This window comes from Benincasa hispida, chromosome 9, assembly GCF_027475165.1.
Source record: "Benincasa hispida cultivar pf3 chromosome 9, pf3_genome.v1.1, whole genome shotgun sequence".
NCBI lineage: Eukaryota > Viridiplantae > Streptophyta > Magnoliopsida > Cucurbitales > Cucurbitaceae > Benincasa > Benincasa hispida.
In genome coordinates, this window is record NC_143486.1 from 21,719,956 (window position 1) to 21,728,152 (window position 8,197).

The 8,197-nt window shown below is 34.5% G+C and overlaps 1 pseudogene; it reads left to right on the forward strand.

The window, feature by feature from the left end:
* The first annotated feature begins 2,543 nt into the window (after positions 1-2,543).
* Positions 2,544-4,475, forward strand: LOC120087198 (cytochrome b-c1 complex subunit 7-2, mitochondrial-like; annotated as a pseudogene).
* Positions 4,476-8,197: the final 3,722 nt, after the last annotated feature.

Consider the following 8,197-nt stretch of genomic DNA (forward strand, 5'->3'; position numbering starts at 1 on the left):
CCGAAGCTTCTTCAAAATTTTCATGTGCCTGACCTTGCTGCTCCCTCTATAGAAGCTTATGTTGATGGGCTGAGTCAAGGGTTCATAGAATCTCCTTTTGGCAGTCGTGTTCTACAACATCTATCTACTAAAATCAAAGACATTGATGATCAGTTACTGAAGCTTCAAGAACAAAAAGAAGTTGTGGTTAGGTTGTTAAGGACAATATGTGCAACATTGACAGGTTCTGCTGGAACATCTTCTTCTCATGCTCCGACTTAATTTTTAAGATAAAAAGGGGGAGTTACCGATAATGGTGGTTCGATTGTTTGGATTTTCTTGATTGACGGGTGTTTGGTGGTTGATGATGTTGATGGTTCTTATTGGTGGCTTGATGGTTTGTTGTTTTGAAGCCGTGTTTATATTTTTCTACTTTTGTTGATGAAGGCTATGTTGTTTTGGTTGTTCTACTCTGAACGTGTTGTTATCTTCTTATTGTTATTTTTGGTTATACCTTAAAAATATAAGCCAAATGAGGAGTTTGTTGGAGATTTCTTCCTACTTGGCTTTATATTTTTCCAATGTCTTGGTTTCTATAGATGTTGCATAAAAAGTTTTTACATTGGTTTTTAACATCAGAATATTTTCATGCAAAATATTTTTCTAATTTAGAAAAATATGCAAATTGGTTTAATATTATATTTTCCTTTAATGAGGCACGACTTATCTTCTCCTTTTTTGGAGTTGTTTCCTTTTCTAAATTCTTCTATAAACGAGGTGTTGTTTTAAGAGCCGTATGAGGCAAGCCAATTTGTGTTTTTGGGTGAACAAGACGTTTTTTGTACTTCGGCCAAACTGTTCTACATTGTGTACTTGCTCAGTCCTCTTTAAATTCTGATATGCATGTTCTTCATCTATTGAGTGTAATAATTAAAAGATTATCACAGTTTAGGGAGAGCCTAAGCCATAATTGCCAGAGAAGGAATTTTTAATTTTAGGGGGAGCCTAAGACTTAGCTTTGGAGAAGAAGTTCTCCATCTTAGGGGGATCCTAAGATTCATCAGTGAAAAGAGTTCACCAACTTGAAAGGAAGCTATCATCATGAGAGGAGTCTCATCACTAATATCATTGTGGTTAGGGAGAGCCTAAGTTTATTTGAGAGAGAGTCTAACATCTAAGGGGAGCCTAGGTGTCTTGGGAGTTAAGCTCTACGTGAGCCATTATAGTAGTTGGTGTATTACATATAAGTACTATCTTTAATATTAGTGGATTATCTTACCTAGGCACACTGCCCCTCAGACATAGGTGGTTTATCGCCGAACTAGGTTACCAACTGTTGTGTTCTTCTACTTATCTTGTTGTTAGTTTTTTCTGTTGTTACAATTATTGTCAATGCTTTCTATTTAACATCCAACCTTTAAGTGATGAGTCATTCTAACTCTTTTTCAGTAACTATGACCTTAGTGAAATAAATGTCTATAAAAGAAAATTATTGAAATAAGTTGAAAAAAAAATTTGACCTTATCAGAAGTTCAAACATATGAAAAACAAAACTACCATCTCCATTGTTGGAGATTTTAAAAAAGTTTTAGTATGTGAAATGTAGATATATATATATATTTATATTTATATTTATATTGGAAAAGAAATCTATATAACTTTTGGCATGTAGATAAAACATATGTTACCTAGAAATTAAGTTTTAATATATTTCCTCTTCAAATTTTTTTAATCTATTTCGAAGTTTTCAATCCATAATACTAAATTCATATGAAGTTTTTAATACTACACTACGGTTTGGTACTAATTTTTTTTTTCTTTTTTAGTACAATTGAGGTGGGGGATTCAAACCACGAATCTCGTGATTTCTAACACACTCGGATGTCCATTGAGTTATACTCGATACGATTTCACTACAAGAAATCTGGACTTTGATGTCGGTTGGGAAAAACTAAAATGGATGTACAATGTCGGTTTCTTAAAAAAAATGGATCTTTAATGTCAGTTTTAAATCGACATTGTAGGTGTACCTATAATGTCGGTTTAAAACCGACATTGTAGGTCAATTTTTTTTTGTTTCCTTCTCTCCCATTTTCATTTCCCGCCTTCCCCAATTATCAATAAGAAAATAAAAAAACTAATATATATATTGTGTAAAAGAAAAAAAATTGACCTTCAAATTAAATCCCCAATCTTATTCTTCTTCTCCGTCCAAGCCCTTCCCACGTCGCCTTCCTCAACTGCACATTCCCTGCCCAAGACCCTTTCTCTGATCACCTCACCATCCATTGCCTAGCATCACCAATGAGCCTTTTTTTTTCTCTCTCTCTCTCCCCTGTCGAACTCTCTCTCTAACCCACGAAAAAGTAGATCCACCGCCTGAAGTTCTGATCTTTCTTTCTCTCTCTCATTCTCACCAATCTGCAAGCCATACGCCAGATCTAGCTGTTGTGCAGCTCATGTTCATAGATTGAGTTTGTCCATGCCTGAAGTTCATGTTCATTAACCAATCTTGTTCTGACGGAAAAATCAGAGAGTAACTTTCTCTGGAGGAAGAGAGGAGAGAGATCGAAATGGTGTCCTTTTTGCAGTCCTTCATCAACCCAAAGAAAAAGATTGGGGATTCATCGCCAGATCGACCCAACGCCTCCGTAATTATGGTAATTGAAACTTTAATTGTTTCTTTTTCTATGCCGTTGATTTCAAATTTTGTTCCGTGGAGATTGATTTTGGGTTGTGTTACTATGTTAGGTCTTCGATTCGATTTGTATGACCCATATTATGATATTGATGTGAAGGAGGTTTTGAATCGACTCCCCAAGGAGGTTGTTGATGCAGGCAATCAACATTTGAAGCACGCCATGGACCTTTCCATGAAGAATTAGTACCTTCCTGATGATCTTCAAGTTTTTTCCTACTATAGATGTTTATCTCTTCCTTAGATCGGTTCGAGCCTCGCCGAAAAAACATAAATGTGTTATATGTTTATCATAATCGAATAATCTTCAGTTTTATTTTTGTATTCAGCATGCTCTTAATATAATTGTTGAACATGCAATATTCTCGAAATCTAGTATTTTTTTATGGTTAAATTTCTATAATTTTTCATGGTCACTAGGAACTAACTCTTGATTGTATTGGGTTTTGTTGTTTTCCCCCAACTAAGCACAGGATGTTGAATTCTAAATAGTAGTTTGATGGTTATTAGTTTGAATTATTTCATTCTTTTGGTAGGCCATGCAAACACCATTCAGAAGCTATCTCCAGGATATGCTGGCACTTGTAAGTCTTTCCATTATTTCATATCTCCCGCTTTATTATTTAGAGTGAAAAAAATTGTGGTAAAAAAAGAGTGAAAAATGTCTGGTCGTGTTCATGGAAATGAGGCAACTGCTCTATATCATAGTGTCAGCCATGGTTCTTAGAGTTTTGTATCTTATGAACTGTATTTGGGAGTTATTGATTTTGATATTATTTAACATCTGTTAGACTAGATTGTATCTTGCTATGTACTTGCATTATAGTTGAATTGTTTATCTTAATTCTAATTTTATTGAATTCCCCTTCAAGGTTTCTCGTTCCGTACTCTGTTGTCTTTTTCATGATTTCAGGTTTCATGATCTAGATAGATATCAACATTTGGGTAATATATGTATGAATCTTGGATATGTTTTCTTTTAAAGCAAATAAATGAATTTTAGGCCTTTGTTTGTGGTTGAATTCTTGATTTGTCTGATTGTAACATTATACGAGTTTATACGAGTGATTTTCATGCATACCACTAGATCTTCGCTGTTAATCCTAATTCTTATATTATTTTCAAAAACATTATACGAGCGAAATTGCTTTATCACATGCAAATAAAGTAAAAAGTGTGGTGGTAAATTTTTTTTTTTTTTGGTTTGATTAATCTGGATTCTTTGATTTTTATTTACTGGCGAGTATGGAAGAAAGGTTGGATAAAAATAAGATAGAGCAAGGTTGATGATTTGATGACCAGTGTAAATTCACATGCTCAATTGTTCTACTCGTTGTGTCAAATTATTTAATATTAATGTCTCAACTTAGGTGAATAAAATTTGTGTTAATTTAAACTGTGTAGTAGCAGGAAGTAAGGCCGCATGATGTTGCATATGCATGCTAGAACTCCTTTGATTTCTTGGAATACTACTTAGTGAATAGTTGTGGGGATTGTGTGTGGCACATCCTACCATTGCTTTCTACTTAATGTCGACCTATCTTATTCCACCAAATTTCATCTGATGTCTTGCTAGACTGTTGATACATAACTTCTTTAGCATTTTTCGTTTGAATTTTAGGGTAAATGACTTCGTTTAGTAATTAAACAATATCATTTAGTATTGATCTTTGTTGATATTTATCTTTATTAAACCAGAGAAAGCTGAATGAATGAAGCTAAAGGCAATTTTTTTTCCCACTTTAGGTATGTTTTGCAGGTAAAGAAGGAGAGAGCAGAACGTGAGGCATTAGGATAAATTCAGAAAATGCTTCTAGTTCTATTGAAGAAGGAGCTAGCCATGCCATTGTTACTTCAATAAGTTCTTTCCTTTTATCTATTTACGATGATATTGCTTAATGTATTGCCTGAAATGGAGGTAGTGTAACATGATTCTGAAATTCTGGAACACTGAACCTTGTTGAGCTATTATAGTACTTGAATATAGAAGATAATAAAGATTTCATTTGGTCTTAAGTAAACTATTTTCGAACTTCCCACAATGGCTTTAAATTTTGTATGTTTCTTGGTTCTGTTGCAGTATGTGTTCAACAATGGACAAACGAATCTTACAAGGCTTAAAGATTTTGTTCGCATTGTTAGGAGACAGAGGTTTGTGTTGTATTTTAGTTGTAGAAAAAAGGTACTTCTTTTTGTGTTATTGTTGCTGAGTTTAGAAGCTGTCATGATTGATTAACATCCTAAGTTATGGTTAACCTTTTAGATGTAAAAAGACACCCAAAGTCATCTGCATTGAAACGAACAAAACATCTTGCAGCTTGGAGCTTCACTAACATTTGTCTATGCTTATGATTAACATTTAGTTTTTATTTAGGAAGGTAAAATGCAATTGTGATAGATAGATGGCAGAAGTTCAGTGATGTATTTCTGTGTTGTATTTGCTTTTAGTTACATACAATTTGAATCTAATTCATCTTTGGAATCTTATTTAGATAATCTAAGATTGACCCTCGATAGCATCTTTTAGTTGGAGATATTTTTTGTGGTTTCATTTGATTGAATTCTAGTATCCATTGGTGTGCTTTTTAGATGCTTGAAGTTTTGGTTTTGCTTTAGGGGGCTTTTTACTTTTTAGTTATATGGATAATGTAAAACTTTTTAGTTGAATATGCTAGCCTCGTACGTAAATTATTTGTTTTTTATATAATACTAGCTTTAATTTAATAAATTGATGTAAACTTATGTTGAATTTATTTATTTTTTTCCTTTTTGTAGTTCAATAAAAAAATATGCATATACGCAAGGAGAGATCGACGTAATTCGGACCCAATGGGCAAGTTTTGTTGGCCGATTTCTGTAAGGATGTAATTCTTGTTTTTTGTCTCAATAGAATGTAAATGCTAGCTTAGAATGAATGTAAATTTATCTAACCATGATCTTTGTGAATGGAATTAGTACTAATTGATATTTGTGAATGAGAGAAATGGTGGATTTGGTATAAGTTGTATTCTATGAAAGTCTGGTTCTGGTATTGTTTTGCAAATTTTGGTAGATAAATTCATAGGTGGAAGACAAATATTGATGAGTATATGCAATAGATTGGAAATATTGATTGATTCTTGTTTGTGGATAAATTCATAGGTGGAAGACAAATATTGATGGGCTCGCCATGCAATTTTTTTTATACTTTTTAATATAAAACACAGACATTTCCTGGTCCAACACTAGACATATAATGTCGTTTTTAACTTATTTGACCAAATAATCGAACTCCTCTTGTCAATTTGAACATTAAAAATTAACCCAAACATTGATCTCGACTTTATCAAAGCCACCCAGGGAACCTAATGGACCTGTGACACGAAGCTCCAACGATATGTGAATAGCTGACTAAACTCTTTAGCCACGAGATCCACCATCAATTAACTATCAGATATTTTTACTAAAGACCAATGACTGAACTCTTCTTATAATAGATATATTTCTATGCAATCAGCCATATTCAGAACAGTGTTGCTTACGAAATGTAGGAAGCTTTCTAGCAACGTTTACAGAATAATGCTAACCTGGCTGCCCTCATCGATGCGGGCCCCGTTCATCTCCGCCATATTAAATTGGACTATCATGTTCAGAACATGTTATTGAAGGAACTCTTAAATAAGAGCATCTATGAGCGTGTTCAGATCTTTCCTATTTCATTATGATTGAATTACCACACACACATTCTAACAAACAGGTATGCAATTTAACACTAATTAACGACATGCTTTCATAAATAAAATACAAGAGATTGAGTTCACGTATCAGTTGAAGGCTGTCTTCACTTCGAACTCAACCCAATGGAAGCAACCCTCTACGGTCTTTATCACCCAGTAAACAGACGGCTATCAGCAGCACGATCGTCTACACGAATTGGTAGAGGAAGGAACAAAGGGATGATCGTGTAGAACGACAAGCAAGTGGGAGAAGACTGTCGTATAACGGATGCTTATCGTTTAGAGAAAGCTACACGATCGTGTAGGTTTTACTAAACGATCACTTAGTAAAGAGTAAGCGATCGCTTGAAACTCAGCACGCTAAGCAATCATTTAGAAAAGCTGAGAGATCGTTTAGATAACGCGTGTGATCGTTTAGTACGCGAGGTGTGCGATCGTTTAGTCAATTAGGCGCTATCATATAGGCTCTCAGCTAAGCAATCGTAACGTTTTCACACCTTGAGTGATTTTTTCGAACTCTTTGCAAAATCAAACCAATTATCATTTCATTCTTTAGTTACAATAATCGAATTTTATATTTTCATTAACACACGATTCAGGAGAAGTTTCCGGCCAATTATCACATAATTAACCAATTAATTAATAAATGAATATAATCATATTATATTCTTAACCTATAGTTTGATATCATATATCTACTATAGTAATTTCTCCTCTACTTTATATAAATCATATTTATATCTAATTTCCTCCAAAATAATATATCTCATATTTAGTCAATTATATCATATATAATTAACCAGTTCAATTATATGATATATAATCGAACTCCCTCTTGTCAATTTGAATATTTCAAACTGATTCAAAAATTGATTCTCAACTTTATCCAAGCTACCAAGGGGACCTTATGGACCTGTGGCTCAAAGCTCCAACAATACGTGAATAGCTGACTAAACTTTTTAGCCACAAGATCTACCATCTGTTAACTGTCAGACATTCCACTAAGGACCAACAGCTGAACTCTTCTTACCACAGATATATTTCTGTGTCCATCGGATATAACCAAACATGAGTACAATGACCCTTCACAGATGCTCGTAAGTACAGCTGGGCCAATTTACCGTTTTTCCCCTGTAGTTACATCTTACTCTTTAAGTACCACTTATTCCTGTAATGAACAATACAACATGGTCCAACTATGTGTGAACATTTCTCGGGCCAAGAGAAGGTATGTGGCGCCACATCGTTCAAGCTCTGGAATCAGCCCTTAAGGGAGCTATCTATCTACTTGCCCCTACTTCGGGGAAAGAGTGAATTCCATCTTTTTAGCTAAGTTCCCAGATCCCAAATCAAAAAAATCCCCAAAACAGTAGGTTTAAGTCGACGACCTGGCCACTCGCACCCATACAAATCAAAGAACCGCCTTCAATGGCATGAGATCCTAACTCACTCAGGATTGAGGTCATGTTACCTATGGTCATCCTAGCAAAGTGAAGTCTCTGTCATGAACGGTGTTATATAACGAGACATTAACACTTCGTGGTTAGGCCTTATATAAACTCTTTGTATAAGATGCCCCCGCTCGCATGTTCCTACATGAATGATCAAGATCAGACCATCTGTGACAAGTCACAACACTTGTGACCATTCCACAAAGCGGGCTGCATCCATAGCGTTACAAGGATAAGGTTTCCCTCCTATATCCATATACTACAAATCATTTCGGTTATCACTTAAGATATGATCCACTTGTATGTCACCACATATATGCTTAAGTTACATACAGATAACCAGGGATTTTATG